Genomic DNA, 26,985 nt, shown 5'->3' on the forward strand with positions numbered 1-26,985 from the left:
TCACACTGCTTGATAAATACATTTTATTTTTAAAATTTTTTCTATCTTCTGTTTTAAAATTTTTATTAAGTATGCATTGTTTACAAGGTGATAGCTGCATTATAAGCATACAGAAGTTCAACATTAATCCCCCCAACAGTGTCAACTCTCCTCCACCTAGATCCTTTTACATTCCAACACCAACACATCCACTTCCAGTCCACTTGACAGGCACATTACAAATATTCAGTGGTTGTATTTATATCTCCTTTATTTTCCTCTGTTGAGCCAGTGCTTGCGTATATGGCTATACCCTTCACTCCTATGACTGGTATAACTGAAGCCCTGGTGCCTGTTAATGCATTATTTTTTATTCTCTTTACCCCCCTTTATATCTTACCTTTTATGTCTTCACGAAGTTATTCCTGCACACTAGCAAGATTGCCCTGTATGAAAAAAATATGGAAACATTAGTGCTGCTGGAGATGTTATGAAAAAGGACCTCCCATTAAGTATTGGTAGGACAGTTACTTGCTTCGGGCTATTTTTTCAGAAATTGTTTGGAATCTTCTGAAAGACTTAAAGTGGAGCGTCAGGGACCAGAGTCATAGGACAGTGGCTAGGACTTGCCTTGCATGCAGCTGACCCGGTTTCAACCCCAGTATTTCATATGATCCCTTCAACACAGTCAGAATCTGCTCTTAATTTTAGAACCAGGAGAAAACCCTGAGTATCACCTGGTGTGACAAAAAATACCAAAATAAAGAGAGAACTTCCACATCAGCACTGGTGATTAAGGGCATGGAAAGCAAAAAAGAATAAGATATCATCTTACACTAGTGAAAATTAATTGTGTATATACCAAGAAAAACTCAGAAAAAAACAATGCTGGTTGGATTGTGGTGAGAAATCTGGTTGAGAATGCCTTTTGATGAAAGACTGTGGTGAAAATATGCAGGTCTAAAAAAGATTAGGAATGTACCACCATTCAATCCAGTGATATAGTTTCTTGATGGTTACTTCCCAAAACAAGGCATCAGTATGAACGGATTACACATATGTTCACTGCAGTACTTATCACAATAAGAAAGGTATATAAAAAACCAAAGTGCTCAACTACAGATGAATGGATCAGAAATTGTGTTCATTTTAATAGTGGAAAACTATACAATTGTATAAACAGAAAACTAATGACGTTTGCCAGGACATGGGTAAAACTAGGGAGCATCATTTTGAGAGGAAACACAAGTTAAAGGTTATATTCTTAATAATCTCTCATTTGAGATTCAAAGATGTATATTGGGGTAGCAACAAGCGGTCAAGGACAGAAGTAGGGGCTGGAGCGATAGCACAACGGGTAGGGTGTTTGTCTTGCACGCGGCCGACCCGTGTTCAATTCCCAGCATCCCATATGGTCCCCTGGGCACTGCCAGAGGTAATTCCTGAGTGTATAGCCAGGAGTAACCCCTGTGCATCGCCGGGTGAGACCCAAAAAAGCAAAAAATAAAAGGACAGAAGTAATGGAAAGTTGCTCCCCAGAAGTGAGTTTGCATGAATGAATGGGAACCTTGGGATCCTAGTGGAGGCAAGTATAAACTATGTTGGTGGGTGTGACATTGCAATTATGGAAACATCAACCCAACATTCAGTGTTGTAAATCACAATGCCTCATAAATACTTGTTTTATATATTTTTTTAATTTTTCTGCCTTCTATTTTAAACTTTTTCATTAAGGACTCTATTTATAAAGTTACCGATAGTTGCGTGTTAGACATACAAGAATGCAGTACTAATCTCTTCACCAGTGTCAACTCCCCTCCACCTGTGTTCCCAGACTTCCTCCTCAAAAAAAACCCTACTAACCCTCCCCCTAGCTGTCCACTTAACAGGCAAATTACAGATTTTCAGTGATTGACACTCAAATCTCATCTTTCCTGTTGAAACTGCTTTCCCTATATGACTACACCCTTCACTCCTATCACAGGAATAACTGAAGCCCTGATGCCTGTTAACCCATTCCTTCTTATTCTCTGCCCCCTTGATATCTTTCCTTCTATATATGTCCAAAGATATTACTGCATACTGCCAAGAATGTCTTGTATAAAAAATTACCAAAACATGAGTGCCACCAGAGATTTATGAAAAAGGACCCCCATTCAGTACTGGTACGACTGTTACTTGCTTCAGCCTATTTTTTAAGAAATTGTTGGCAGATTTCTAAAAGACTTACAAATAGAGCATCAGAGACCGGAGTCATAGGACAGCAGCTAGGGTTTACCTTACATTCAACCGAGCCAGGTTCAATCCCCAAGCATCTGATATGGTACCTCCAACACTGCCAGGAGTAATTCCTGACTGCAGAGCCAGGAGTAATCCTCAATTATTGCCTGGTGTTACCCAAAAATACCAATAAAAAGGAATAGAGTTTCTATATCAGCTCTAGTAATTAGGGGCATGCAGATTAAAACTAAAATGATAAATTATCTTACACCAATTAGAATTTATTGGGTATATCAGGAAATCTCGAAAAAAAACAGTGCTGGTGGAACTGTTGTGAGAAAAGAGTCCTTCTTCAATCTTGGTATGAATACCTTTCAGTGCAAAAGCTATGATGAAAACAAATTAAGATCTAAAATGAGTGGAATGCAAGTAAACCTATTCCTGGACCGTGTGGCTGCAAATGTGACTGCGTGACATCTCATACCTCACACCACTTATTTTCCAAGAGTACTGCACCACATTTGATGGGATTTAAAGTAAAAGGCAACCAATATTAGAGACAATAATATTTTTACATATATATGTATAAAAGTACACAAGTCTCAAACTTTAACAACAGATTAGTAATCTCTTATAGAAGGGCTTAATGGCCCCTGGATGAAACACAACAACCTTCGCACACTCTCCTCTAAGAAAAGTTTTTTGGGAGTAGTTTCAGTGGTTTATTCATAACAAACAGTACAAAATAAATTATTTCAGTCTTTTTGGGGCAAGGGTTGGGGTTTGGCATGGAAACATCCAAAATATGGTGGTGGGAAAGTGTACTGATGGTGGGATTGGTGTTTGAATATTAAATGTAATCAAATATTGTGAACTTCTTTATAAAAATAAAATTTTTAAATGAAAAAAAAAATAAAATAAAATGAGTGGAATGAAACTCCATTCATTCCACTCATTCCACTATTTGATGGTTTCTTCGAAAAACAAAGCATCTGTTTGAACGGATATGTGCACACATATGTTTATATCAGCACTTATTACAATGAAAGAGATATGGAAAAAATCAAAATGCCCAACTACAGGTGAATAGATCTAGAAATTTTGGTCATTTTTTACAATGGGATTCTATGAAACTGTATAAAAAAGAAAAATAATGAATTTTGCCAAGACATGAAGAATTTGGGGGGTCCATAATGAGAGAAGACACAAGTAAAGAGATAGATTCATTATGATTTCTCTTATGTGTGAGATGCAAAGATGTATATTAGGTAACAACAAGTAGTCAAGGGAAGAAGAATTCAACATTGCTCCACAGAACTGGGTTAGCAGGGAAGGGCCTTGGATGGATGGAACCTTTGAGATCTTGGTTGAGGGAAGTAGATAGTTTGGTGGCAGGTGTGGTATTGAAATTATGGAAAAATCAACCCAGGTTTCATATTGTTTTAAATCACGATTCCTCAATAAATACTTGTTTTATGCTTTTTAAAATTTGCTTGCCTTCTAATTTTTATACCTTATTAAGGAATCATGATTTACAAAATTATTGATAATTTCTCTTTAAGCATACAACAATGCAATTCCAATCCATCAACCAGAGTCAAGTCCCCTCCACGGGTTTTCTTGATTGCCTCCCTATTCCAAACCCCACTCCAGTCCCTCCTGTTGACTTGACAGGCACATTACAAAGTTTCAGTGATTGCCACTTACATTTCATGTTTTCAGCTCTGTTGAATATGTGCTTTGAGTATATGGTAAAAACTCTTCATTTCTACCACTCATATTACTGAAGCACTGTTCCCTGTTAACCTATCATTTCTTATTCTCCTTTACTCCCATTGATACAGTTCCTTCTATTTCTCTGCGAAGATAGTACGTCCAACTAGAAAGAATGCCCTCTATACTCATATGCTAGAGGAAAAGGCAGCACAGATAGAAAAGAGACCACCAAGAAAAAGATGCTTGGAAGGCTGGTCGGGATGGGAGATGCAAGCCAAAAGTTGACTGTGGACCAAACATGATGGCCACTCAATACCTATTTTGCAAACCACAACACCAAAAGGAGAGAGAGAGAGAGAGAGAGAGAGAGAGAGAGAGAGCGCAAAAGGCAATGCGCTGCCACAAAGGCGGGGTCGGGTGGTGGGATAGGGTGGGGGAGGTGGGAGGGACACTGGCATCTTTGGTGGTGAAGAATGGGCACTGGTGGAGGGACGGGTACCCCATCATTGCATGACTGAAACGTAAGAATTAAAATTTGTGTCTGTAACTACCTCACGGTGATTCGTTTAAAAATATTTATTTTTTTAAAATGTCCTGTATATAAAAATACAGAAGCATGAGTGCTGCCAAAAATTTTATGAAAAATTACTTCCTATTCAGTACTGGTAGGACTGCTACTTGCTTCAGCCTCTTTTTGAAAAACTTGTTTGCAGACTTCTGAAAAACTTAAAAATAGAGCTTTCTGTACCAAAGTTTCTTCAACCAGTCATCTGTTCTCGGGCACTCGGGTTTTTTTCAGATTCTGGCTATTATAAACAGTGCTGTGATGAACATATAAGTGCAGATGTCATTTCGACTATACATTTTTTACTTCTCCGGGGTATATTCCCAGAAGTGGTATTGCTGGGTCAAATGGGAGCTCAATTTCTAATTTTTTGAGAAGTGTCCATATTGTTTTCCAAAGTAGCTGAACCAGTCGGCATTCCCACCAGCAGTGTAGAAGGTTACCTTTCTCCCTACATCTTCGCCAACAGTGGTTGCTTTTGTTCTTTTGGATGTGTGCCAGTCTCTGTGATGTGAGATGGTATCCCATAGTCTTTTTGATCCTCAACTCCCTGATGTTTAGTGATAAAGAGCACTTTTTGTGTGCCTTTGGCCATTCGTATCTCTTTTTTAAATTTTTTTTTGCTTTTGGGGTCACACCCGGTGATGCACAGGGGTTACTCCTGGCTCTGCACTCAGGAATTACTCCTGGCTGTGCTCAGGGGACCATATGGGATGCTAGGAATCAAACCCGGGTCGGCCGCATGCAAGGCAAATGCCCTACCCGCTGTGCTATTGCTCCAGTCCCTCGTATATCTTCTTTGGGAAAGTTTCTGTTCAATTATTTGCCCCATTTTCTGATGGGGTTAGATGTTTTCTTCTTGTCGAGTTCAACCAGTGCCTTATATACCGTTGGTATATACTTACAACTGGTATATACTTATATACCAGTGCTTTATAACCTTATAAGGGTTATACCTTATATAACCCTTTATCAGATGGGTATTGAGTGAATATACTTTCTCATTCTGTACATTGTCTTTGTATTCTGGTCACTGTATCTTTTTCGGTGCAGAGGCTTCTGTAAAATGGAGTACTATGCAGCTGTTAGAAAAGATGAAGTCATGAACTTTGCATATAAGTTTGCATATTTGCATGATACTTTGCGACATGGAAAGTATCATGCTAAGTGAAACGAGTCAGAAAGAGAGAGACAGACATAGAAAAATTGCACTATTCTGTAGAATATAAAATAACAGAATAGGAGACTAACACCCAAGAATAGTAGAAATAGGTACCAGGAGGTTGGTTCCATGGCTTGAAAACCAGCCTCACATGAAGGGGGAAACGGCAACTCAGAGAGAGAAGGGAACACCAAGTAAAATGTGGTTGGAGGACCCACTCAGGAAGGGAGATGCGTGCTGAAAGTAGACTATAGGTTAAACACAATGGCCACCCAATACCCCTACTGCAAACCACAACACCCAAAAGGAGAGAGAGAACAAAAGGGAATGCACTGCCACAGAGGCGGGATGGGGTGGGGGTGGGATTGGGGGGTGAGAGGGATATTGGGTTCATTGGTGGTGGAGAATGGGCACTGGGATATTGGGTTCATTGGTGGTAGAGAATGGGCACTGGTGGAGGGATGGGTTCTCGAACATTGTATGACAGAAACACAAGCACGAAAATATGTAAATCTGTAACTGTACCCTCACAGTGATTAACTAATTTAAAAATAAGAAAAAATAAAAGAAATAAAATCCTTCATAATGGTAGCTAGAATGCTGGTGAAAAAGCCAGTATTCCTGAACTTTGCATATGTGTCTACCTATAAATACTATTTTAAGTATTTACTATGTAAAACACTGTATATAGCACAGTAGAAAGACTGAAAAACATGCTAAAGTATAAGATTAAATATTTACTTTCTATTAAATTAAAATAGACTACAACTTAAAAGGCAAAAAAAATTGGAACTTCCAGGATTGGAGTCCTAGAAGCTCAGCTAAAGTTTGCCTTGCACATAAATGATCCGGGTTCTATCCCCAGCATCCCATAGGAACCCAAGAGCATGGTCAGGAGTAATTCCTGAGTACAAAGCCAAGAGTACACCCTGAATATAGTCTAGTGTGTCCAAAAATTATAAAGTAGATTAGATTTCTGCCTCTTCACAGGTGACTAGCAACAAACAAAACAAAACAAGAATGAGATATCATTTTACAGCAATGAAAATTAATCAGGCATATCAAGAAATATTGAAACAAAAAAACAGTGCTGGTGGGACTATGATTCGTAATGAAGTCTTCTTTAAACTTGCTGGAAATACTTTAGGTGCAAAATCTGTGGGAAAAAATGAAGATCTACAAAGGAGTAGGAATGGAACTTCATTCAATCCAGTGATATCACTTCTTGATAACTATTTCCTAAAACAAAGCATCGGTTTGAAAGAATATATGTACACCTATGTTCATTGTATCACTCATTAAAATAAAAAATATGTAAACAACACAAATTCCCAAGTATAGATGAATGGATCAAGAAGTCATGGTCATTTTCACAATGGAATACTACACAACTGTATAAAATGATAAAATCCTAAATTTGCCAGTTCATTGATAGAACTAGGAAGTATCATAATGGGAAAAGACACAAGTAACAGGATTGATTCATAATTATCTCTCACATGTGTACAATTCAAAGATGTACATTGGGTTAGCAACAAGTGATCAAGGACAGAAGAAATGGAAAGTTGTCCCACAGAAATGAGTTAGCAGGAAAGTGGCTTGAGTAGATGGAACCTTGAGGTTCCAGGTGGAGGCAAGTGGATAATATGGTGGTGGGTGTAGTAATGAAATTATGGAAACATGAACACAGCTTTCTTGATGCTCTAAAATACAATGCCTCGATATATATTTATTTCATGATTTTTAACTTTTTCCTATCTTCTAATTTTTACAATATTTATTAAGGAGTCATAATTTACAAAGTTAGGGACAGTTACCTGTGAGGTATACAATAATGCAACACCAATCACTCCACCAGCATCAACTCACCTCCGTCAGTCTTCCCTAATTCCCTCCCCATGCCAACCCCTGCTCCACTCCCTCTGTCGACTTGATATACACATTACATAGTTTCAGTGGTTGCCACTTACATCTCTGTTGAAACTGTTCTTTGTGTAGCACTGTAGCACTGTCGTTCCGTTGTTCATCGATTTGCTCAAGCGGGCACCAGTAACGTCTCCATTGTGAGACTTGTTACTGTTTCTGGCATATCAAATATGCCACGGGTAGCTTGCCAGGCTCTGCTGTGTGGGCGGGATACTCTCGGTAGCTTGCCAGACTTTCCGGAAGGGACGGAGGAATCGAACCAAGACCGGCTGCATGCAAGGCAAACGCACTACCCGCTGTGCTATTGCTCCAGTCCTATTTTTCGTGTATATGGCTAAACCTTTCCCTCATATCACTGGTATAACTGAACCCCTGATGCCTGCTAGCCCATTATTTCTTATTCCCTTCCCCCCTTTATTTCTTTCCTTCTAATTTTTTTGAAGATACCACTGCACAGTATCTAGCATGCCCTGTATAAAAAAAAATATAATGAAAGATGAGTGCTGCCGGAGATATTATGAAAACAACCTTCCATTCAGTTCTGATAGGACTCTTCTTCTCCACATGTTTCTTTCCTTCACTGTCTGTGCAGATATATCACTACACACTATAAAGTATGGCTTTTATTTTTTAAAAATACCAATACAATGAGTGTTGCTGGAGATGTTATGAAAAAGGAACTCTTATTCAGTATTGGTGGGACTGTTACTTGTTTCAGCCTCTTTCGAAATAGTTTGGAGACTTTTTAAATACTTAAGAAAAAGCTTCTGGGACTAGACTGGTAGTCCAACAACAAGGACATTTTTCTTACACTCAGCTGACCCTGGTTCAATTTGTCTTGCACTCAGCTGACCCAGATAACTGTCATCCCATATAGTCCCCTGAGCACTGCTAGGAGGGTTTTCTGAGTGCAGAGCCAGGACGAACTCCTGAGTTTCACCAGGTGTGATTAAAAAGTAACAAAAGAATAGAATACAGTTTCCACATCTCACTGGTGATTAGGGAATTATAAATCAAAACAACAATGAAATATTATCTTACACCAATGAGAATTAATGGGTATGTCAAGAAATCTCAAGATAACCTGTGCTGGTAGAATTGTGGTGAGAAATGAACCCTCCTTTACTCTTGGTGGGAATGCCATTCATTGCAACCACTGTGGGGATAAATGAAGATCTTAAAAATGTAGGAATGGAACTCCACTTAATCCTTTGATACCACTTCTTGACATCTAGTCCCAACCACAAAAACATCATTTTGAAAGGATATATGCACACCTATGTTCATGAAGCACTTATTACAGTAACCAAGCTAAGGAAACAAGCAGAGTGTATATTGACCAGCATGCTGCACTTATCAGTCATTATCATCATCATCATCATCATCATCATCATCATCATCATCATCATCATCATCATCATCATCATCATCCCGTTGATGGCCAATTTTCTCAAGCGGTCTCAGTAATGTCTCCATTCGTCCTAGCCCTGAGATTTTAGAAGCCTCTCTTTATTCGTCCTTCCCAACAGTGCCGCATTGGAGGCTCTTTCAGGGTCAGGGGAATGAGACCCTTCATTGTTACTGGTTTTGGCATATGAATATGCTACGGGAAGCTTGCCAGACTCTCCCATGTGGGCAGAAAAACTCTCGGTAGCTTGCCAGTTTCTCTGAGAGGGAGAACTAAGGTATAAGACGTCATGTGGCTGCGGATTGGTTTTATAGTCTGATGTTGCCCAGTCCCAATCTGAGCAGGCTTGGAGATCTCAGCCCCGGGTCCCGCACACCTGGGTTCCTCTGCCGGTTTCTTCGTGAGTAAGGCTCTTTCGAACGTGTGGAGAGGGGCCTTGAGCATGGCTATGGCTGGGTTCCAGAGGTCTTCAGCTGCAGTGGCTCTGCTCAGGTGGGGAGAAAAACTCAACCCACTCTCTCTGAGGGGCCCTGGTGAAGATAGCTAGGCATGGGGGCAAGATACTCTGCATTGCTCTCTTCCGAAAGCTTGGTTTTATAGTCTCTGGATGTCAGCCGTTTCTGTGTGTGACCAACTAGCTACTGGAAAATGGGGGATCTGGGTGGAAGAGGCCCAGTCCCAATCCGAGCAAGCTTGCAGATCTCAGCCTCAGGTCCCGCACACTTATCAGTATGACCGAATAATTTTCCTCTTGCTGGTATGGGATTATAAAATGCTTTCCCTAGACCTGGACTGGCTATACAGTTCCAGGATCTCAGGTTTGATCCAGGTCCCAGAAGTCAGGCTGAGTTTCATCTGGTTTTCATTACACAATAATTACAAAATATTAGTATACTGATTTACGATCCTTGACCTCAGAATTAGACCAAGTGATGTACTTGGCATAAATTTCCTTCCTTGTCTTCATTCCCATAAGGCGAATGTTTGATGGAACCTGGAAAATATTTTTCAGCTCTTCCTGACCTTCCCTTAGATGATGAAATTCCTTGGCAATATGTCACTGGGAGTATATCGAACAACTCCTTCTTGTCAAGACAGCAGCTCCTCTCCTTCCAAACTGGCTACCACCAACAGACCTTCTTGGGCTATTTCATGTAAATATGAGTTTTTATTTGTTTTAAGACATTTTCTGCTACTACTCTGATACTACAGAAATATCTCATACTATAGTGTACAATTTTTTATATTTTTTCTTGTGGTATGAGTCTTTAATCTGGAATTAATTTTTTATATATTGTGTCAAGATTTTCAGAAACTAAGTTGCATTATGCCATTTTTGTATGGCTGATCTGCAATGACAGTTCTATTAAATATTGAATGTCATTTGTAATTTTGTGCCCAGAACTATCTAGTTTCATTGAATAGATTTTCTATGCTTATGTCAATACCATATTCTTTTAATTGCTAGAATTTTAAGTTGATATGCAGTAGGAAAATTTCCACTTCTATCTTCTCCTAAGTGTGTGGCTATTCCTGGTTCTTTGCATAACCATTTACATTTAGGAATAATCTTATTAAAAACATTCAACAAAATAGGAGTGGAAGGAACCTCCTTCAAGATAATAATGGCCATCTAAAACAAGCCTACAGCCAGTATCATACTTAATAGTGAAAGACTGAAAGAATTCCCTCTGAGATCAGCTACAAGGCAAGGATGTCAATCTGTCTACACCTATTCGATACAGTATTAGAATTCCCGGCTACAGCAATCAGGTAAAACAAATCCAAGGGATCCAAATTGTAAAAGAAGAATTCAAACCATCACTGTTTGCAGATGACATGATAATATACATAGAAGACGCTAAAGAGTCCACAAAAAAGCTCCAATACAGCAAACAAAAACCAATACAGCAAAGTAGCAGGTACAAAGTCAATACAGAAAAATCAGTCTCATTCTTACATTAAAAAAAAAATCAGAGGAGAAAGCAATCAAGGAGTCTGTCCATTTAAAAATAGTACATAAAAACATCAAGTATCTAGGAGTCAGCCTAACAAAAGATGCAGGAGGACTAAAGCATGATAATTATAATTCACTTGAGAAAGAAATAGAGGAAGATTTCAGGAAGTGGGAAAATATTCTATGATCATGGATCGGAAGAACCAATATTATTAAATTACTATCTTACCTAAGCTATTATATAGATTCAATGCAATCCCCATTCATATTCAGACAACATTATTCTGGCATCTAGAAATATCAATTAATACAGTTTTTATGGAATCAGAAAAGACCTCAAATGTCCAGAACCATACTGAAAAATAAAAATTGGGAGGTATTTCATTACCTAATTTGAACTGCATTATAAGGCAATAGTGATCAAAACTGCATGGTACTGGAATAATTGAATACTCTATAATAAAACCCCATATATATGGGCAGTGGAGTCTCTTGCCCCCCGCACTGGGCTGTCTTCACTGGATCCCCTCAGAGGGGGTGGGTTGAGTTTCCTTCCCCACCCAGAGCAGAGCTCTCAAAGCTGAAGACCTCCGGAACCCAGCCATAGCCATGCTCAAGGCCCCTCTCCACATGTTCGGATGAGCCGGAACCAGTAGAGGAACTCAGGTGTGTGGGACCCAGGGCTGAGATCTCCAAGCCTGCTCAGATCAGGACTGGGCCTCTTCTGTCCAGATCCCCCATTTTCCAGTAGCTAGGTGGTCACATCCGGAAACTTTCCTCAATGCCATGTAATCCCATCAATGGCCAACATCCAGAGACTATAAAAACCAAGCTCCCGGAGATCTTATAGCCTAGTTCTCCCTCTCAGAGAAACTGACAAGCTACAAAGAGTTTCCTGCCCACATGGGAGAGTCTGGCAAACTCCCCATGGCATATTCATATGCTATAACCAGTAACAATGATGGGTCTCATTTCCTTGACCCTGAAAGAGCCTCCAATGAGGCACTGTTAGGAAAGACGAGTAAAGAGAGGCTTCTAAAATCTCAGGGCTAGGACTAATTGAGACGTTACTGAGACCGCTTGAGAAAATTGACCATCAACGGGATGATGATGATGATGATATATGGGCAGTTATTTTTTTAATTATTCTTTATTTTTGATTGAATCACAGTTAGATACACAGTGACAAGTTTCCTCATGATTGGGTTTCAGTCATATAATGTTCCAACACCCATCCATTCACCAGTGTCCCCATACTTTATTTTATATCCCACAACTGAGTACAGTCATTCGAATTTCCATATTGTTTTCTCAAAGGCTGGACCAGTCGGCATTCCCACCAATAGTGAATGAGAGCCTCTTTCTCCCTGCATCCATGCCAGCACTGGTTCTTCTTTTGCATATGTACCAGTATCTTTGGTATGAGATGATAATCCATTGTTGTTTTGATTTGCATCTTCCTGATGGTTAGTCACCCTAATATATATATATATATACATATGTATGTATATATATATATGGTCATTTAACTTTTGATAAAGGAGAAATAAATATGAAATGGTGCAAGGAAAGCATCTTCAACAAGTGTTGCTGGAAAACTGGGCAGCTATATGTAAAAAAATAACTCAGACCTCAGAGAAATCAGATAAAAATGGATTAAAGACCTCAGCATCAGACCTTAATCCATAAGGTACATGCAGGATAATGTAGGCAAAACCCTTCATAACACTGAAGATAAAGGCAACTTCAAAGATGAAACACCACTGAATAAGCAAGAAGCAAAGATAAACAAAAGGGACTGCATTGATCCAAGAAGCTTCTGCACCTCAAAAGAAATGGTGACCAAGATACAAAGACAACCCATGGAATGAGAAAGTTATGTACCCAATACTCAGCTACTGAGGGGTTAATATCTGAGATATATAAGGCAAGGTAGGACTTTACAAGAAAAGAACATCTAACCCCATCAAAAATGGGGAGAAGAAATCAACAGAAATTCCTCGAAGAAGAAATTCAAATTGCCAAACGGGATGTGGGCAGTTATTTTTTTTGATAAAGGAGCTGAGGACATGAAATGGAGCAAAGTTAGCTTCTTCAACAATTTTTGCTAGGAAAACTGGACAACAACATGTAAGAAACTAAAGCGGACCCATTTCTTACAACTCACGCAAAAGTCAATTCAAAGTGGATCAAAGATTTTGAGGTCCGACTGGAAACTATGATGTACATAGTTTTTGAGAAAAATATAGGCAGAACACTTCAAGATTTGAACCTCAAAGTTGCCTTCAATGATCTGATAACACTGGCAAAGGCAACAAAATAAAACATAAACAAATGAGACTACATAAAGCTAAAGGGTTTCTGCATGGCAAAAAAACATGGGCTAAAACTAAAAGACAGCTAACTGAATGGGGGAAAATTGCAGTTAACATATCAGATAAAGATTTGATATTCAGGATATATAAAATACAATGATCAACTAAAAGAAATTCAAAACCCTATCAACAAATGAGGAGAGGAAATGAATAGACATTGCTCAGAGGAAGACAGGCCAGTAGGTATATGAAAAAAATGTTCAGCATCACTTATCATCAGAGTTATCCAAATCAAGAAGACGATGAGATACTATCTCACACCAGAGTGAATGTCACATATCAAAAATAGTAGGAACAATCTGTGATGGCAGGGAAGTGGTAAAAAAGAAACTTATCCACTGCTGGTGGGAATGTTGTCTGGTACAACCCCTGTGGAAAACGTTATGAAGAGCTCTCAGTAAACTTCGAGTTAAACTGCCGTATGACTCAGCAATTCCACTACTGGGCATATATTCCCAGGACATAAAATCACTCTCTAAAGGACATAATGCGATGCATACCCTTATTCATTGCTGAACTCAGTACAATAGCTAAGATATGGAATCAACCTTGGTGTTTAACAACAGATGAGTGGATTTTGAAGTTGTGGCATATATGTATGTATATATATAAACAATGGAATACTATGCAGCTGAAAGGAATGATAAAACCATACAATATGCAGGTTGAAATTGAAAGCTATCATGTTGAGTGAAGTAAGCCAGAAGAAGAAATACAAACATAGGATGATCCAATATGAGACTAACACCCAAAGACAGTAGTGACAAAGGCCAGGAGGATTGCTTCATGGTTTGGATGCCTGTGTCATGTGCTGGGGAGAAGGAACCACTAAGATGGGACCACTAAGTCAATGATGGTTGTAGGGATAGCTAGAGATGGGAGATGTGTGCTGAAAGTAGACTAAGGACCAAACATGATGGCATCTCAGTATCTGTATTGCAAACCATGATGACCAAAAGTAGAGAGAGAGTAAGAAGGAAAGTTCCTGGCACAGAGGTAGGGGGTGGGATAGGGTGAGGGTGGTGGGAGGGATACTGGAGACACTGGTGGTGGAAAATATGGATTAGTGGAACGATGGGTGTTTGATCTTTGTGTGACTGAAACACAATCATGAAGGCTTTGTAACTGTATCTCACGGTGATTAGATTTAAAAATTTTTAAAAAAACGCTTCTCAAAAATTAGAAATTGAGCTCCCATTTGACCCAGCAATACCACTACTGGGAATACACCCTGGAGAAGCAAAAAAAGTATAGTCGAAATGACATCTGCACTTATATGTTCATCGCAGTCCTGTTTACAATAGCCAGAATCTAGAAAAAACCTGAGTGCCCAAGAACAGATGACTGGTTAAAGAAACTCTGGTACAGCTATACAATGGAATACTATGCAGCTGTTAGAAAAAATGAAGTCATAAACTTTGCATATAAGTGGATCAACATGGAAAGTATCATGCTAAGTGAAATGAGTCAGAAAGAGAGAGACATAGAAAGATTGCACTCATTTGTGGAATATAAAGTAACAGAGTAGGAGACTAATATCCAAGAATAGTAGAAATAAGTGCCAGGAGGTTGGCTCCGTGGCTTGGAAGCTGGTCTCACATGCTGGGGGAAAAGGCAGCTCAGATAGAGAAGGGAACACCAAGTAAAATGTGGTTGGAGATCCCGCGCGGGAAGGGAGATGCGTGCTGAAAGTAGACTAGAGACTGAACACAATGGCCACTCAATACCCCTATTGCAAACCACAACACCCAATTGGAGAGAGAGATAAAAAGGGAATACCCTGCCACAGAGGCAGGGTGGGGTAGGGGGTAGGAGGGATACTGGGTTTATTGGTGGTAAAGAATGGCACTGGTGGAGGGATGCGTTTGCGAACATTGTATGAGGAAAAAACAAGCTCGAAAATGTGTAAATCTGTATCTGTACCCTCATGGTGACTCACTAATTAAAGAATAAAAAATAAAATAAAAAATAAAAATTAAAAAGTAATTACAAAATAAAATTAAATTTAAAAGCATAGGATTATCTCGCTTACCTATGGAATATTGACTATTGGATGAGGAAAAATGTATTGTAGTAAAAAGGGGATGCTTAGATCATCTTCAACCTCAGTGCTTGGAGAGGATACAGAGAGAGAAGAAAAGAAATCAAAGGAGGAAAAACAAGAAGTAATGGGTTAACAGGCACCAGAGGTACTGTTTTACCAGTGATAGGAGTGAAGAGTGTAGCCATATACTCAAAGAAAAGATTCAACAGAGCTGAAAACATGATATGTAAGTGACAACCACTGAAACTTTGTAATTTGCCTATTAAGTGGACAGGAGGGGGTGGAGTGGGGGTGGTATGAGGAGGGAATCTATGAACACAGGTGGAGGGGAGTTGACACTGGTGGTGGGATTAGTATTGCATTCTTCTATGCCTAAAGCACGACTATCAATAATTTTGTAAATTATGGCTCTTTGATAAAAGTTGTTAAAAAATAAACATTTTAAAAGGAATAATCTTATCAGATTCCACAGGCACACATACAAAACACACCACCCACTTTCACACACCTGCATACACATTCAGTTTTTGTTGCACTGTAGCACTGTAGCACTGTCGTCCCGTTGCTCATAGATTTGCTCGAGTGGGCACCAGTAACAATTCCATTGTGAGACTTGTTACAGTTTTTGGCATATCGTATACACCACGGGTAGCTTGCCAGGCTCTGCCGTGTGGGCAACTCTCGTAGCTTACTGGGCTGGAAATACACTAAATCTTTAAATCAATTTGGGACAACTGACATCTTTAAAATGTGATGTTTCCAAGATTTTAATAAGTTTCTCCCCATTTATTATTTTCTTTTAATAAAAGATATTATAGAACTCCCGATAGTTTAATTTTCATTTCAAGGTACTTCTAAGATTTTGTTGCTATTGTAAATTCCAACAGACTTGTTAAACTCTATTACTCTAATAACTTCTCTGTTGATCCTTTTGAATTTTCTATGTAGATAGTCATATCACCTGTGTATAATGACAGAAGTTATTTGCCTTGCTCCACTGTGATGAGTGAGACTTCCAATAAAATAATACCTAGAATGAGTATGGCAGAACTCCTAGCATGATTCTTATCTCTAAGGGAAATTTTTCAATGTTCCACATTAACTGCAAAGCTTCCTGGAAATTTGGTTATGCAAGTATCATCAACTTACATTCTTCAACACCTTCTTCAACTCTTAATTTTCCTCAACACCTTACTGTGAATTCATATTGAATTTCATCAAATGCATAGTCCGCATCTATTCAAATAAAAGATTTTCTCCTTTATTCGACTTATCGGATAAATAATTTCATTTTCATTTTATGTTTTGTAAAACAATGGAGTTTTTAATTGAACAAGACTTACTTAGATATAAGGGGGAGAGGTAAGAAATATATGTTCAAAAGAGAACAGAAGCAAGCAAGCAAAAAGACATAGAAACAAGCAAGGTGAGATACGCATTCCACTGAGAACACAGGCCTGAACAGCAAGCATGCATCATTTTATACTCTACTGATAAACCAATTGCATATTTTTGATATAGATTTGTCAGTCATTCTCCCGATATATTACCAGTGTCTATTTGCTATACTCATATCATTGGAATACTCTGTGCTCTATTCTTTGGCTTGGGTTAGCACATTCCTGTTCATAAGTGAAATATCTATTTTTCCTTTCTTATGCTCTTCTTGCTACATTTGTTACCAAACTTTTTCTGGCCTCATAAATTGAGAAGTAATCCCTAGCCTTAGACTCTGGAAGACTAGTGTAATAAAACACTTCTGAATAGTTGATACAACTTGACAATGAAATACATATGATCTGAAACTTTCTTTATGAAAGATTTTTTGTTGTTTTGTTTTGGAATAGGAAGTTCCTTTTTTGTTGTTGGCCACATCTGGTGGTGCTCAGAGATCACTCCTGGAGGGTATCAGGGAAGTACATGTAGTTCCAGGGGTCAAACGTAGGTTGGCCTCATGCAAGCAAGTGTCTAACCTGCTTTAGCCCTGTATCAGGCAGTTTCCATGGCGGCAAGGAACTAGGGCTGCACCCATGCAAGGCATGTATTTTCCATTGAGCCACATGCTTAACCCTTTATGGAAGATTTTAAATATTGATAAATCCTTAAGGACTATTGTTCAGAGTTTTGTTTCCTTTAACTATCCCTAACCTTTTATTGTAGTAAAATATTTGACCACATAAATCTTATCATGTGGTAAAATATTTCATTTCACATAAGTGAAATAAAGAACCACCTTAACCACTTTTAAGTCTACAATTCTATGTCATTCAGTACATTCACAGCTATGACTGTCATCCATCTCCTGGCCTTCATCACTTCAAATGGAATATCTGTGGCCTTTAAATGTGTACCCCCCCACCATGGGAGATGCGAGCTGAAAGCATGACGGCCACTCAATAACTATATTGCAAACCACAACACCCCAAGGGAGAGAGAAAGCAAAAGGGAATGCCCTGCCACAGAGATGGCATGAGGGGGGGGATTGGATGGGGGTGGCAGGAGGGATACTGGGATCATTGGTGGTGGAGAATGGGCACCGGTGAAGGGATTGGTACTCGATCATTGTATGACTGAAATGTAAGCACAAAAGTTTGTAAGTCTGTAACTGTACCTCAAAGTGATTCATTTAGAAATAAAAAATAAATAAATGTTTACCTTCCATTTCTCCTTCTTCCCACATCCTGAGCCACCATTTTTCTTTGTATCTAGAGTCTGTCTCCCCACCTATACACACGACAAAGACAGTATTTGTCCTTCTATGACTGTTTATTTCAGTTCCATAATGTCTTTAAGTTTCATCCATGTTGTCGCGGGTTTCAGTATTTCCTTGCTTTCCACTGGATTCATTGCATATGTGTGTAAAATCACTATTTCTACCCTAGACATAACACACATAACAAATTCATGAATTCTTCCTTTACCTTCTTCATAAACAATGTAAATCTAGATTTTTAACGCAATTTAGCCTATGCAAACATAGATATCATAATTTTTATATATTTTATCTTTAACTTTTATCTCAGATCATATCATCATCATAATCATCATTGTCATTCAGTTTGACCCCCAAATTCAACTATTTTTCTTTGTTCCATCTTGCAAATCATTTCTTAAAATTTGTACTTACTTTTAAAATTGAGTCACAGTGAGATACACAGTTACAAAGTACAAAATTGTTCATGACTGGATTTCAATCATATCATGTTCCAACACCCGTCCCTTTTTTTAAAAAAAAAATTTTTATTAGTGAATCATCGTGAGACAAAGTTACAGACTTACAAGTTTTCATGCTTACGTTTCAGTCATACAATGATCAAGTACCCATCCCTCAACCAGTGCCCATTTTCCACCACCAATGGTCCCAGCATCCCTCCCACCATCCTCATTCTGTCCCCTTCACCCCACCCCGCCTCTGTGACAACATCCGTCCCTTTACCAGTGTGCATTTCCCACCACCAATGTCCCCAGTCTCCCTCCAACCTACCTGCCTCTATGGCAGACACTTTTCTTCTCTCTCTTCCTCTCACTCTCTGTCTCTTTTGGCCATTATTGTTTGCAATACAGACACTAAAAGGTCATCATGTATATCCTTTTACCACTTTCAACACTCAGTTCTTTCTCAGAGTGATCATTTCCAACCATTATTGTCACACGAGTCCCTTCTCTCATAACTGCCCTCAGCCATCTTGCAAGCCAGATCTTAATATCCAGGTTTTTGTATTTCAACCTGAATTGTCCTTTTTGAATGTCCTTTCTGTAAGGGTGGAGCGATAGTGAAGGACACTTGCCCTGCACACAGCCAACCCAGGTTCGAACCCTGGCACCCCATATGATCCACTGAGCCCCACCAGGAGTGATTCCTGAGCTCAGAGCCATGAGTAAACCTGAACACCACCCGGTGTGGCCCAAACTAAAACAAAAAAGAAAACGTTTTTGTCATTCACAATGAAATAGTATGGAGCTCTCATAAAGAAAAAAAATCTTGAAATTTGCAGTAACATGGATGGAATTTGAGGAATCATGCTAAGTGAAGCCACTCAGAAGGAATTAGATATAAGCATAGCAATATCTCTTACATCTAGAACTTAAAGATATACATCAAAGTAGCAACAAATGGTGAAAGGCAACAGAATAAAAGAACTGATCCTCAAAATTGAGTTGGTCAGGGAGGGTGGTTGAAAGGCAAAGGTTAAGTTGGAGTTCTTGGGAGAGAGAGGTGGGTGGGTGTGGTTTGGGAATTATGTGAATGACAAATAATTATTAACAGTATTGTAAACCATAAAATCTCAATCAACAAAAACGTTTTTAAATCAAAGGATGTCCTTTCTTGGCTATTATATAATAATTCTGTTTTTTTTGTCTTTCCATAACAGTTCCTAAGATATAATTTTGTTAGATGAGCAAATGTTTAATTTTACATTACACCAAGTCTCAAACTTGCTAAAACAACCCTTGGAATAATTATTTCAAATAGCTTCTTTGTTCTTTGCTTTCTCAAGTTTGATCTGTTACGTCTCTTAATACTACAGACTCCCTACAATACATAAAAGTTTGATATTTTTTATGGGCCACACCTAGAGGTGCTCAGGGCTCACTCCCAACTCTGCACTCAGGAATCACTCCTGGTAGTGCTCAAAAGGAACCATATGGAGTGCAGGGGATTGAATCCAGGTGGGCTTTGTGCAAGGCAAATGCCTTACCTGTTGTACTATCATTCCAGCCACCAAAGTTAGCTTTATTTCAATTCACTTTTTTTAAATTGTGTGGGTTATTGTCTCTTAATGTATGTAGAAAATTCCTCAACTATTTCCAGTTGGCCAGTTTATCCTCACTCTTTTATCCATCTGCTGAATATAGAAATGATCTGTACAGTTCCAAAGAAGAAGCTTCAGCTTTGCTGCCTGTACAACTATGGATCTGGGGGCAAATGACAGTGGAGCAGATGATCTCCAAAACCCTCTTCATTCTAAAGACGTTTCCTTCTTGTAAACCCACTGCCTTAGACTCAAAGACAGAGCCTTGAAAATATCCTCCAAGTAATAGGGAGCCAAGAGGAAGTCAAAATAGTAAGACAGGTTAGCTGGGGAAGCTGGGAAGGATTCCTAAGTCCAGACACATTCTACTTGCAGGACCCAGGAAAGAAGAAGAATGCAGTCAAGCTTTGCATTTGTAAATATTTAAGAATTGCTCATAAAACTAGCAAGATGTTAAACATATGCCCCAAATTTTTTTATAAACCTTTTAGTGTATTTTTTTTGGGGGGAGACACACCCGGCAATGCGATGCTCAGGGGTTAATCCTGGATCTACACTCAGTAATCATTCCTGGCAGTGCTCAGGGGGCCATGTGGGACGCTGGAACTCAAACCCAGGTTGAACATGTACAAGGCAAGTACCCTACACACTGTACTAGCTCCCCGGCCCCTATGCTCTGTCGTCTAAGTTTGACAATTTAACCTTCCCCATGACCATGACGCAGGTTGAAAATTAACTTCTTACATTCAGAATTCTGTGCTCAGGCTTAATGGTTTGAGGAAGAAATAGTCAGTCCCAATCGCTGGCTTGACGCTGTTCCCCTTGTTTTCCTACTCGCACTCACTCCAGTGATGCAAATAGCTCTGTTTGTTTACATGTGGGCACCTGAACATGCCTTAACACACTTTGTTTACCCTTGCTAGAAATACCCACCTCTTGGGGTAGGTGGCACATAAAAGTGGCTCCATCTATCCTCAAGCAAGGTATTAGCTGTCTGAGCAGGGATAGAATATTTCTGGGTAACTGAAATATGGTCTAAGAGCACCCGCATCAGTTCTGCTCTGCTACAACCTGGCCCTTTGAACTCCACTCCCTTGCCCTGGGTCTTTCACTTCTACTGCTCTGGCCCTCCTGTAGCTGTGCCCTTCAAGCTCAAAGCAAAAGCTACCTCTGCGTGGTGCCATGGAAACTTCTACCCGAGTCTGAAATTAAAGAGCTATGATACACTTTACCTTAAAGCCAGACAGTAACTCTAAAACTGCATCGAGGAAGAGCTTCACCTAGCAAGACTACACTTGAAACAGTGAAATGGAGTCATTGAGAGTGCAAGAGAAAACCCTGAAAGCAAAAGAGAGAGACAGAAGAGCTGCTGACCTAATCGGAAATGGGGGAAGAAAGGCATTCACTACAGCTAGTGTGTTGGCACTTCAGATGGTGGAAATATGGGCAGAATGAAGCTCAGAATAGAAGAAAGCCCAGAATGTAAATTCAAAAAGCAGTGTGGGACCAGGCATCCTCTTAAGCCACAAAAAGACAGACACCATATCTTATCCACAAAACAGACACATCTGCATCTTTTAGAATGCATTTCCCAGTTATAGAAGCACTGAAAGACTGAACTTACCTTAGAAGGGAGAGACAATCACCTCTGGAGATCCAGGAACACCTTCCCTTAGCTGCAGTCTGGGTGCTACCAGGTTCCTCTGGTCAGAAGCAAGATAATTCCCCCCTAGTCTTCACTCCCCTTATTAAGATCCTCCTCTGGAGTCCTATTTGACTTGCATAAGGGAAGGAGGGATGGAAATAGACATTGCAGTGCTCAGGGGTACAGTGAACTCAAAGCAGGCAGAGAGCAGAGGTGATCCACAGAGTCAAATGAAGCAAGATTCTGAAGGTGAGTGACAGGGACTGAGAGCGAGATGCTTTTGGAGTGAATTGATTTGGCGTGCCTAGGGCGCTGCAGGCAGCAATTCCAGCGAACAAGGTAAAAGCTTAATTCCCAGACTTATGTATGAGTCATTGGAGAAAAAAGGGGAAAGTGTAATGATCACTCTGTTGAGAAAATAGTCAATACAAGTAAGAAGGAATAGGGCAGTAACCGGAGTGGGAGGAGATGTGGGCAGGTAGCTGTGGGCAAGTTGCTTCCAAGAGGGAAAGGATATTGACAAGCTGCATCATAACTTGCTGAGAATTAAGTGAGTTTGTGCAGCCAAATCATTTGCAAGAGTATTGAGGACAGGAGCAGAGCTAGAAAACTCACTTTGGTCAGGAGATTCAGCCCTACATTGTTTCCCTGAGCATATTTACGCCAACCTGTGTGTGCCTGTGTGGGGGGTGTGTGTGTGTGTGTGTGTGTGTGTGTGTGTGTGTGTGTGTGTGTGTGTGTGCGCGCGGTGTCTGGGTAAATTCAAGCTAGTGAGCTTCATGGTTAAGTCTGTCTTCCCACCTCCCAGCAATACCAAAATTATTCTCATAAATAATTTTAAAATATTGTAAATGGAAATGCTTGAAGTATTGTATAGATTGTGATCTAGTCGGTGGCCTTCTCCCCGTCTTCTGCTAAACACTGCCCAGTATTGCTTTAGAAAAATGTGCTTTCTACTCGTATACAAAAGACAAGGTGATAACTAAGAGTTCCCTGCGCAAAAATCATTTTTACAGCCCCCGAGCTGCTGCTGCTGCTTCCAAGGCCGGTGTGCAAGCACAATGCTCCCAGCTGGTGCTCCAAGGCACAAGAGGCTCCAGCAGCCCCAGGAGTTGTGCAGGGCAAGGTGGTACTACCTTGGCTGTCTTCAGACAAGAAGAGATTCAAACCCTGGCGGGTTTGGTATTAAGATAATGGAGTTGGGTCTATTTCCGGATTCACCCCTCCATCTGAACCCTTGCTTAATTTGCAGGGGGTCAGCAAATGCTCTCGGGGTGACTCAAACCACGTGTCAGGACAAGCACCGAGTTTGCACGTTTACATGGTGAGCAGTCCCCTGCTGTTTGCACAGGCGACTACAATGTCGTGAGTGTGAGAGGCCAGGAGCAGCGTGTGGACAGAACATGAGCTGCGTGTCACCGTTCCTATTCCTCAACAGAGCAGCCGAGGGAACACGGAAAAGAGCTCCGCTGTTCCACCACAGCGCAGACCCTGTCCACTGTGCCCAGCAGGCTGTGTGCAAGCACCACAGCTGGACACGATGGAGCCCGGGGCCAGCAGCTCTACACCCTCCCCCCCCAGAACACTTGTTCATGTGCTTCCCAGGAAGCGGTGTGCTCCCTCTGGGAGCACCACAAGAAGCAGGTGGGAACCCTGGAGACCCTGACCAGACAGCGAAAGAGGGTGGGAAAGAGAAAGGATGAAGGGAAAGTAGCGGGAAGTCGCGGTGGGTCAATCGTGTCTTGGGGGGGAGGGGAGCTAATTGGTTCCCCCTTCCTCCGGAGGAGAAAGAAGAAAATACAGCTTTCCGTAAATACGTGTGCAAAACCATCAAATAATCAAAGCTCCCTCTGGCGCAAGAGTTCTGCTGCTGTTTACAGAAGCAGGCTGGCGCTCTCGCCCACCCTCCCACCCTCCCATCCCTGTCTCCTGCCTGACCCAAAGGGGAACTCTCTGCGTCATTCCCAGCCCCAGCCCCAGACCTGGAGCACAGCCGAGACACCTGCCCTGGCTCTGAGGTGCACAGGCTGGGGCTGGGTTTCAAAGGTCAGAGAAAAGGGAGGACCCTCTGGAAGCTGGGTGATTCCACCCTAATTGTGTGGAATTAAAGAAACTGCGGGCTGAATGTCCGGGAAGCTCAACTCCCCTTCCCAGGGCATTGCAGGGGCTGGAAGAGCGACGCCTGAACACCCCAAAAGCTGTACCGAAGGCACTCTATTTTCCCAAACTGCAGGGCCAGCGAAAGGAAAGAAGCTAAGTGCTGGGACTTCATGGTGCACTGCGGGCACCGAACACTTGGACTTTGGGGCCCGTAACGGGTGAAGAGTTGTTCAGCTCGTTCCTGCCAGCGCAGTGTGATGTTCTCTGAAAGGAAGCAGCTTTCTCCATCTCCTTGTCCTTCGGTCTGGATTTTTAATTATGTATATTGGCCAGTACATGATAATTAAAGGCGTGGTTACGTTTTCAATAGCTGGGGTGGGTCACCAGGCCATAGGCAATGGGTCACTAACAAAGGATAGTACGGGTGTTTCCAGAACTGAAGAGAAATGTGTTTGAAATCACTGAAACGCGCAAGTCCACATATTTACAGGTCACGCAGGGCTGACAGAGTTACACGCACCCCTCCTTCATCCACCCCCACCAGAAAGTTGAAAGAGTCAAAGGAGGAAGCAGGAGGGGGGGCTCTTGTTTACTTGCAGATGCAGCCTCGCAGCAACAGGAGCCCCACAGAAGCAGGATTATGCAGAGAATCAGCCCTGCCTAGGGTGGCGTACCCTCCCCACCCCCACCCCACCCCGTGTCCCTGGGCTCCTGCATTCACTGAATAAGAATAAGGACCCCAGCAACGCCCACCACCCCCCCCAAGCTTTAATTACTGCGTGTGTGGCAGGGGTCCGTCTGGCTGTCAGCAGAAGGCTGGCTAACGAGCCCAGTCACTGGAACAGGTAAAAAGCCCCCCTGAAATTGGTCGCTGCCCTGTGGGGGCGAGCGGGCGACGTTTGAAGATCTTTCTGATTTGGAAATTAGCCGTCATACAAGTCATATCAAATAAAACTGTGGTTTCTACGACATTGTGTGATTCATCCATGCAGGAGCCTGTAGCGCCAGTCGCGGTGAGGGCCGCGCTGGGCGCCCAGCATCTGCCCGGAGGCCCTGGGGGGAGGGGCTCCTGCAGAAAGACTTTCTTCGGGGCATCTGAACCCCCTGTCTCCCACCCCTGATCGCACCCCACTTCACTGGGGACATTTCGGGACCTCTCCCCACAATTGTGAGTGTCAAGATTTCCTGAGGGGATTCATATGTTCCTATTTTCTTCCGGAAATCAACCCTGAGCAGCAGAGGTGCTTAATTGAAAGCCTACGAAGCACCTGGCATCTGTGAGCACGAACTGAGGTGCCACAGTTCATGCCTTTGGGGTTCTCGCCACAGGCAGCTTGTTCCCCAAATGCCTGAGCGCCATCCTTTAAGTGATGTGAGACGGTCCCGGTAGCCTTTCTTACAGGTAGAAGTCACAGGAGACAGACCTGGGGAGGCCCAGAGGCCGAGTCTCTCTATACACCTAAAAACATTCAAACAACTCCCTGGGCAGACCCCATGCCCGAAAGAAGTGGAAAATTACTGAACGTATCAGCTCACTGTTAAACAACAGCACCACCACCAGTCAGGATGCGAGGGGCTCGAGAGGCTGGCAGGGGGAGAGGACTCAGCAGAAGGAAATCGATCCACCAGGCCAGCTACGCTGAGCGTCCCAGGGAAGGGAATGGGAATCCCAGGGATCTGCTGCTAGCTGGAGAACACCTGACCAGAAATCAGAGGCCCCGGGATGGAAGCAAGTGATTGCACGCAGCCCGGTGCTCCTTGGGGCTTTTATTTGTCCCAATCGAAAAGTTTCTGTTATGCAAGATGAAGAACTTCTAGGGATGAAGGAGTTAATAACATCACAGTGCTTTGAAACTGGCTCGAGAGGAGCGCTCAGGGGAAGCGTCCTTCACACTCACAGAAAATAAACCTTAAAAACAAAGCACCCAGAAAGCTTTGGAAACGATGGGTGTGTTTATTCCCTTGACCGTGGTGACACTACCAGCCATACTGCACATATCCAAATTCAGCCAGTTGTATACATCTAACTCATTCTTTATCAGTCCATAGAACGGTTTAATAGCACGCACGGGCTGGAGCAACAGTAGAACAGGCAGGGCACTTCCTTGCACATGGTCAGCCTGGGTTCAATCCCCAGCACCCTATCTGGTCCTCTGAGCTCCTGCAGGAGTGAGCCCTGAGCACGGGGCCAGGAGGAAGCCTGGTGTGCCCTCCCTTCTCCAACTGAGTCACCATGAGATACACAGTTACAAAGCTGTTCATGCTCAGGTTTCAAATGTTTTGAAAAGAATTTTTAATAAAAATTAGAGGATTGTTTTAAACACGGAGTTTCAGATGATTGATTTATGAATCTCCTTGGCCACACAGAATCGTACTCAGGGGCTACTCCTCGCTCTGTGCTCAGAAGTGCTCCCTGGTGGTAGTCCCATGGCAACTGTACACAAAGCAAAACCTTCACCTCCCGTTTTATCTCTCTAGCCCCCCAAAAAGAGGATTTTTCAAGCCTAATAGCTGCCCCTTAGTTTACTTGCTCTGACATTATCCACTCCCTTACTCTTTTTAGTGACTCAATAAATATTTATTGAGTCCCTACGACAGGGCAGGAATTTGGTGCCCAGAAGCCTGTGACTGTGTATGCTCATGCAAAATTAAAAAATTATTTGCAATCTTACCTTTTCACAGCCTTCCCAGACAGCAAAGGAGTTAAGCCGGGCCTGGAATTTCTATCCCAGTTCACCTTCACTGCTCTTCTTCTCTGTGCTCCTCAAAGATCCACCTGATGGGCTGAGAGCATGGTGTTTGTCACCCCCAAATCCTGGGACAGGCGAAGCAGGTCAAGGTACCGAGATGGTCGCAGGTTGGTTCCAGAATGAGCCAGTGGATCACTTCTCAGAGCTCAAGGTTCCTCCCCAAAGAATTTTCGGCTAGCACATGGAATTGTCAGGAAGTCCAGTTCCTTGTTTGTAAATCTGTATAATGGGACTTCTGGGAAGCTTCAGGCTGCAGAATTACCCGGTGATACGACTCTCCTTCCCCAGGAGACACTGGCCAGGAGTGGAGAGACAAGGCAGCTCTGATCTAGCGGGCATCCTGGGGTGTCAGACAGACACTCTGTGGGTGGGGATGGAAGAGGA

General features: G+C 41.6%; 1 protein-coding gene across 1 annotated transcript in view; it reads right to left on the bottom strand.

Annotated features, from left to right (window-relative positions):
- GPR50 (G protein-coupled receptor 50) overlaps positions 1–26,581 on the bottom strand; it is a 46,967-nt gene extending 20,386 nt beyond the window's left edge. The window contains exons 1-2 of the mRNA XM_004606623.2: positions 26,524–26,581; positions 380–425 (exon numbers count right to left, since the gene is read on the bottom strand). The gene's annotated coding sequence lies outside the window, so the exon portion shown is untranslated. The remainder of the gene's footprint in view (positions 1–379; positions 426–26,523) is intronic.
- Between the last annotated feature and the right edge of the window lie 404 nt (positions 26,582–26,985).

Source organism: Sorex araneus, chromosome X, assembly GCF_027595985.1.
Source record: "Sorex araneus isolate mSorAra2 chromosome X, mSorAra2.pri, whole genome shotgun sequence".
Taxonomy (NCBI): domain Eukaryota; kingdom Metazoa; phylum Chordata; class Mammalia; order Eulipotyphla; family Soricidae; genus Sorex; species Sorex araneus.